Source organism: Gossypium hirsutum, chromosome A03, assembly GCF_007990345.1.
Source record: "Gossypium hirsutum isolate 1008001.06 chromosome A03, Gossypium_hirsutum_v2.1, whole genome shotgun sequence".
Lineage (NCBI taxonomy): Eukaryota > Viridiplantae > Streptophyta > Magnoliopsida > Malvales > Malvaceae > Gossypium > Gossypium hirsutum.
This window is the reverse complement of record NC_053426.1, coordinates 86841274-86849346: the sequence shown is the minus strand read 5'-3', so window position 1 is coordinate 86849346 and position 8073 is coordinate 86841274. Positions and strand designations below refer to the sequence as shown.

At 27.9% G+C, this 8073-nt stretch overlaps 2 long non-coding RNA genes across 2 annotated transcripts; one reads left to right on the top strand and one right to left on the bottom strand.

The window, feature by feature from the left end:
* Positions 1–2761: 2761 nt before the first annotated feature.
* On the bottom strand, positions 2762–3728 carry LOC121219529 (uncharacterized). The gene is made up of 2 exons (XR_005916344.1): positions 3080–3728; positions 2762–2969 (listed from the first exon to the last, which is right to left on the bottom strand). It is a non-coding gene; the product is annotated as an uncharacterized lncRNA (long non-coding RNA).
* Positions 3729–3929: 201 nt separating this feature from the next.
* LOC107886279 (uncharacterized) lies at positions 3930–6762 on the top strand. Its single transcript, XR_001680699.2, has 2 exons — positions 3930–6057; positions 6476–6762. It is a non-coding gene; the product is annotated as an uncharacterized lncRNA (long non-coding RNA).
* Positions 6763–8073: the final 1311 nt, after the last annotated feature.

Genomic DNA, 8073 nt, shown 5'->3' with positions numbered 1-8073 from the left:
ATATTCATTATGATTTTGCCATGCATAAAAAATGTAATTTGCTTTTACTATGATTTCGTGTTTTATTTTAATCGATGTAACAAAATTTAATTTTTAAAATGACATTTCGTGTTTGGATTTGAGAAAATAGTGCCCTAACTTACTGGGTTTCGACTTTCTCAATAAATCTAAATACACGAATCTTTTCAAACTCGAAGTTTTTTTAAAATGATCTCGGAAGTTAAGAAAAGATCGTGCCCTAACTTACTGGGCAAGATTTATTTTCTAAACCCGAGATAATAAAACATTTTTTGAAAAGGGGTAACATTTTAGCATTCACTCCAGTATCGAGAATTCGAGACGTTGTATCCTAACTTACTGGATATGATGTCTTTTCTCGATTAACGTGAAATATGCCACTTTTTCCAAAATTTTCAACTTTTTAATACAAGGATCGTATTTTTTAAATTTCTTTAAAGTTTTCAGCTTTTCGACATTAAGACATTAAGTAATCAACTAAGGTACCAATTTTGGGCGTATCGAGGGTGCTAATCCTTCCTCGTGCGTAACCGACTCCCGAACCCGTTTTTCTGAATTTCGTGGACCAAACCTGTTGTTTTAATAAAATCAAACCGTTTATTAAAAACAACCACTTTTCAAGGTGATCCAATCACACCTCATAAAAAAGGATCGGTGGCGACTCCCGTTTCATTTTTCAAAACCCAAGTCGACCCCGTTTTTCATTAAAAAATGGTGTCAACAAATATCATTCATTTGATATTTGTAAATATTTTTATATACATATATTAAATATTTTTTTCAAAAATATTGATAAATCTAAAAAGGTATATTGAAATATACTGATATTGGTATGCACCAATTTTAATAGAAAAATGATGTATCCACTAATGTGGCAGTAGTTACCTTGGGTTTAACGTGTATTACCTTTTTGATTAAAGAATTATTAGTAAAAATTGTATAAGATAATTGCAATTCCAATTAAATCAAAACATAATTTTAAACCTTCAAAATGATATTATTTGAAGAGACAATCACAAACTCTCGAAAAAAATTTTGTTTGAAGAAATTTGAAAAAAAATTGTGAAATATAAGATAAAGAAAGATTAGAAAAGGAAAAAGATAATACATGTATGGTGTAAAATTAAAAACAAATTGACTCTGAAATCAACGGAGAATATTAAAGAAATTAGAGAGGATTCAAGGAGTCAATGCGTTAAACTTAGGTTTGATTGTATTTGTTTGGAAGCCCAAAAGTCTAATTTGAAGGCCGATAAGAAGCCAAGGGTATGTAGACAGTTGTCGACTAATTCCAGAAGAAGAAGCTTCTCCTTCTTTTTCAATAAAGCAAGTAAAATTATATATTGGCCTCCATAATTACAACGCCGTTCATCAACAGTTGGTAAAACCAGATTCCATTAGCTACCCTCCACAGATACATCAATAATTTGCCACCTCCAAAATTAAATATATTTTAGATGGATTTTCATGATATATTTTTTATTTTTTCGGATTAATAATTTAATTATTGAATTACCAAAAAATAAAAATAAAGAATTTATATAAATTTTAAATTTATACCAAAATCTATTTGAATGTAATCATAAAATCAACAATTAAATTATTAAAATATTAATTGTAGAAATCATAAAACAGATAAAACTTTTAACAATTACCCATATATCTTTTCTAGTAACTATTCATCACTCATTTAATTTTTTTAATAGCTGTTCATATTTTGTATTAAAAATTACTCATATTTTTTCTAAGTTGAAAATTTCCTATTATTATTTATGTTATACGTGATTACATTTTAATTTCGTCATTTTTAATTTTTATATTTCAATAATGAATAAATCGTAGCCTTTGAATTCATTAAATTTATTTTTATTATTTTTAAAATTTTACGCGGTAAACATATTATTATATGTGTAATGACATGTTAGCTTGCTATTTTTATATATTACTTGTCGAAAAATTATCATTTTAGGTAATAGATTTAATAGCTATCGTTTGAATTAAGACTGAAATTTTTAAAGTGTGAAAGTATAGGACTAAAAATGATCAAATTGGAAACATGGATTAAATCCACAACTTATGCATAGTATGGGACTAATAATAGAATTTAACCTAATTAATTTAACTGTCTATTGTTTGGGCCAAGATTGGAATTTCTAATTTTAAAATGTAAAAAGACTAAAAGTAACCAAATTAAAATATAAATATTAAATTCATGACTTATGTATAATATAGTCAACCCTCTCTATAACAACCTCTTTCGTCTGTTAAGATTTTGTCTGTTATAGAGAGGTGACTGTTATACACCTATAGCATGTTGTTATAGAGAGATAATTGTTGTAAATCTGTCATATAATTAATATTGTGAATTTTCATCAAATTAAAAAAAGAGAATTATTTTCAAAAAATAAAAAAAATGTGGGAATCAGATTAACAAAATTAAAAGACGTACAATAGGTGCATGCAATATTTATTTTACATCCCTTTGTATGATTACTTATGAAGTTCATAAATCTAACAAGTTCAATTAATCAATATGAATTATCAAATTTAATTAATTTATTTATCATGAGTGATTAAATTCACATAATCAATTTATAATTTTATGATGTTCCAAATTCATAGTAGAATATTTAATTAAGAAATGCTGGGAATAGACCCGGATAAATAACGAAAGAGAAAAATAGAGAATATTAAAAACACAAATTTTACGTGGAAAAACTCTTCCGATGAAGAGGATAAAAAATCACGGGCAAAGGAGATTTTAGCTTTTTACTAGATGAGCAAACAAACAAGAGTACTCCATATAGAAAATAAACCTAAATGTACTAGATGTACAAAACTTAAACTCCAAATATAAAGCCCTAACTAGGGTACAAAGTTCTCTTCATAGCTATCCCAAAACCCTTTCTAAAACTCATCCTATGGCTATATCTTGTCGCCTCTTAATTGGCCTGTCAAAACATAGATACAATGACCCCTTTAAATAGACTAATATTAGAATTCTAATCATACTAAAATATCACTGGTATAATCAGAGTTCGACTGGGAGAAGGAATCCTACTAAGTTGTCAAAACACGACCGCTTAATTGGAGAAATTGTCGCGATGTCATGAGTCTCCTCATCGTGACGCTGCCCCTACTTTTTGACTGGTTGCATCTATCTTCAATAAGTGCCTACAAACTGTCCAATAAATGCTAGGCACACTCCACAAGAAACTTAATAGTTTATTGAATTGATATATTTAATTTCACTAAAGGAAGATTATTTTCATTTAATAAAATATAATTGTCGAAACCCTTTTTTATTTTGAAAACAATGGTCATCGACTTTGAAAACAAAAATGTGGAGTCGCCACCAATCTCTTGATTTAGGTGTGACTGGGTCACCTACTAAAACGTTTTATTCTATTCAAATAAATTTGGTTCATGTAATAAAAAAAAGGGTTCGGGAGTCGGTTATGTATGAGGAAGGGTTAGCACCCTCATTACGCCCAAAAATCGGTACCAAGTTGATTTGTTGCTATCCTTATACCAAAAATTTCCTTAAAGAAAAGATTTTTCAAAGTATGATCCTTTTTAAAATGTTTGAATAGTTAAATTAGCGGTCAAAATTCTCTCGTTTCAAAAATATGCGGTATCATACCCAGCACGATTGAATACGATCCTTTATACCTTTAAGAATACGATGGAATTTTGACTTTTGAAAACTCGTACACTAAATTATAAAAAGGTTATCCAAATATTTAGTTCACCGAAAAAGTCATACCCAGTACGATTGAGCACGATTTTCTGAATTCCCCAAATATTAGATATTGCCTTATTTCAGAATTTTTGAATGATAGAAAATTGGAAATTTGCTCAAAAAATATGTTTATTTGTTTTAAAATAGATGAAATACTTAATGCATTGTAACAAAACATATATATATAAAAAAAGGTTAATGAATATGAAATAATATACACAAAGTACAATAAACCTCACTTAATACATCTAACAATTATATACAATTATTCTAAGTATAATGTAACCAAAAATTCTTTAAGCATGGATAGTGAATAATTAATACAAAAATAATATACACGATAATTTACATGACACAAAATAAAATGATGCACAAAAAAATGTATGAAACAAAATGGAATTAGAAATCAATATAAGACATTTTCAACATAATGATGAATTAATGATCATACAATATATATATATATAAGTTGACAAATTTGCATAAAAACTTGGGATACATGTTTATTGAAATAGTTATTATAAAATACAAAGTTCAGATCAAATTATCTATGAAATATTTAGAACACAAATTCATTCAAAAATTGATAATTCACATGATAACTTAAATAATGTATTAAATATGAAGGGATGACAATATACGGTATAAAATAATATACATAATAAATTTATGAAACATGTATATACAAGTGAAATTGGGTATAATTATTTGTAAAAAAATGAAATTAATAATGTATGAAAGAAACAAAGTAAATATATAAGTTATATAGGTAACAAAATATAAAAAAATATAATACATAAGGATAATATGAGAGTGTACACAATAAATAAGTGGTATGATTTAAAATATGGTTCTCAAAAGAAATATATTATACACATGAATAATTTTAAAGAGAGAGGAATAAAATATACATAAAAGAAATATTAATTTGAAATCAATAATGTAGATTATAATAAAATAATTTAATATAGGTTACATACATATATTTTGGAAATAATTAAATGTTAAAATATCCTGAAATAAAAATACGAATTATAAAATTAACTTAATTTTATCATATACTATGCATTTAATAAAAATAATTAGGTGCAAATTTTTAAAAAAACTATATATATAAAATATCATGGTTTTAATAATGTATGTAAATTAAATATGAACACAAAAATATATGCTTAGTGATAACTTAAATAATATATTAAATATGAAGAAATAATATTACATGGCAAGGTATAACACACATGATAGATTTTTTATTTAAAAATATACGTATAAAAATAAATACATGTGAAATTAGAAAATTATATAAATACCATTTTACTTAAAAATATTTAAAAGAAATACTAAATAATATACTAGGATAACATAATATGGAGACACATTTTAAAATAACAATTTTATAAATACAAAGACGAATTTCTAAAACAGTATCATATGTACATAAAAACATGTAAATGAGATATAAGTCAAGAAATATTTTAAATAATTTATATATATAAATATATTGACAACACTTATTAATGAGGTATTAAAACAATGTAATATAAAAAAAAATTTACAACATGCAAAATAATAGTTATTATAAAAAACTAAAACGAATGACTAGTATACAAATATATATAAAATACTTAAAGAAATAGGAAACATAATGTCAAAAAGAACAATCTAAAAATAATTGTACAAATGTAACAAACGGACTTATTAACATGGATTAAGGCATACACATATTAAATGTATTTTAAATTAACCGATTATACAAATATAAGACCCAATTAAAAATGCAACAAGATAAGAAGGATAATTTGTAAATAAAATGACCATAAAGTAGATCAATGCATAACATGCGTAAATATATAGGGACTGATATTGTAAATCCTCCCAGGCCTAAATCGCATCATTGTATCATGGACTAGAATGAAAACGCACTCAAATCAGTGAGCCAAATTGAAAAAACAAAGCAAAATAAAAAGGATGCAATTGAAGCCCCATGCGAATGCAAAGGATTTAGCGCTCAAATTTCCCTTGCATACAAAATGGCTCAGACCCGATTCACATTTCGGGCCAATGCGCGGACCTTCATTGCTAGTGAACGACACCGTTTTTTCAATATGTTATTTAGAACCTTCCTTCTACCCTTTTCTTCTCCAAACACAGCCCCCATTCAATCAACATTCATAGCCCAAAAATCAAATGGCCTGGGCTCCTTTCAGCAGCTACCGAGTTACCATTCCATTTGGTGGCCAGTAACGCATGGGCAGTGACCAGATCTCGCCATCGGAGGCTCCACACGAAGAAATCTGGTAAACCATTTCATTTTCTCCTTTTTTAAAAAAGAACTTTAAATCTAACATGGTTTATTCGGGAAAGAAAAACTAAAAACATTTGATTCCATTTGACCCTCGTCCAGATCTCAATATTACTGAGATCTTTTGGATTTCATGGGCGTCGATTCACATGCTGAAAAAAAAACTAGCCAACCAAGGAAATTAATCAGAGGAAAAAAAAAACTTGAGATCATCTTTTAAAAAAAATTTCTTTTTCGAAATTTTCTTTGTATTCTGTATGCGTAGAGTGTACGTGTATGCGTACAGTGTGAGTGAACAAATACAGGGATGAAATCATTGGCTTCTTATAGCCTGATTTTTGGAATAAAAAAAAATAAAAATTAAATCCTTAGTTGTATTCTGTTAGTAATTCTTCTGGTATATTCTTGTGCAGATTTGGCCGTACAGAGGAGGCGTGCGAAGGAGGCTGCGCGAGGAGCCACTCGTGGGAGTCCCAATTTCTGGCCTATTCTGGCACGTTCCAGAAGCTCCCAGTGCTGCTGAGATAATTTTGGATGTATTGGGCCTCGGGTTTTAGGGCTTATTGGGTCCTGGGTTATTAAAAATGGGTTAAAATTATTGGATTTTATGTAATTGGGTTAAGGGTTTTTTGGGGGGGTATTTGTTTAATTGGATTAAAAATGTATTTGGGCTGCTTTAATTTAGTTTATTTTGTGTTTATTGTTTTTTTGATTTTTTTGGTATAAGTCCGGACAAAAATTGGGCCTTACAATAATTAATAGATTTTTTATGTGAAATTTAACAAATTTATTGAAACAATATTTTAATAAATATAATTTTTATTTAATAAATTAAAATTAATATGCTTGCTTATACAAAATAGTTATAATTTTACTTCAAAATTTAGTGAATATGTCGATATAAAGAATAAATTTAATAAAGAATGTACTTTATTTCTATGGATGTTGTTATAAGTGAAAAAGTTGTTATAAAGGGTTAAAATAAAACATAAAAAATTGCATTTGCTAGAAACTTAGTTGTTATAGTGAAATGCTATTATAATGGGTGGTTGTTATAGAAAAAATTGACTATATACACAATACACGTGAATATGATTGTTTCATCGAGCTTTTTTTTAATTTTACAAATAAGATTAAGAAACTAAGACATGTTTTATTTCTTTCTTTTTCTTTCCGTTTTGTCTTATTTCTTTCTTAAATATCTATATTATTAATAAGAATCCTGGCTAAGTTAGTGAAGCTTGGATACTCTGGCCCTTGGTAAAGAAACTCCTAAAGAAAATAAATAGTAGCATAAAGCATGATTGGATTTATTTTTTTTACCCGCTTTAAACTTACAAATGTTTATGTGTTAGAGACTGTGTGACCCGAATCTCGCCACTTGTTGAAGAAATAAATATAGTGGCAAAATAAAGGGATATGTAGGGGTGAAAGGCTAAAGGCCCAAAGCTGTAGCCCACCACAAATCCCCACTAAGCACAAAACTGGATTGGGGTTGCAACCGGGCAGTACAGACCATATTGCACAAGTTGAGTCCATATAGTACTTCTATCATTTGACTTTGATTAGAACAGGGTTTTTCAACCTTTAGATAGATGTAGCCTAGACTCCTCTTGTGTCATTCGTTTTTCAACATTAGTGAATTTTTATTCATCTGTCCATAGTTTTTTCCCAAAAGAATTTTCATGTAAAACTTGTGTGTTCTTATTTTTCTTTTCATAATGCTTTGCAATCGTTCTACCGCCATTGTTGGCGTTTATTATAACATTATGTATTTCAAATATTCTTGTGTAAATAGACATGAAAGAAAATGTTTAGTTTTAAAAGATTCTATGGTTTTGATACTTGACAAACTCCAAGCAAAAGTTTTCAGTTTTGATAGCATTTCGGGGAGATGGTTTATGGTAAGAGCAAGGGATGACCAAATTGGACATTGTCTCTGTTTCATCCCTATGCTCCTGAGTTTCAATTCAAAATGTTGCCTTTGCACCTGCATAAAATTAATATAAAG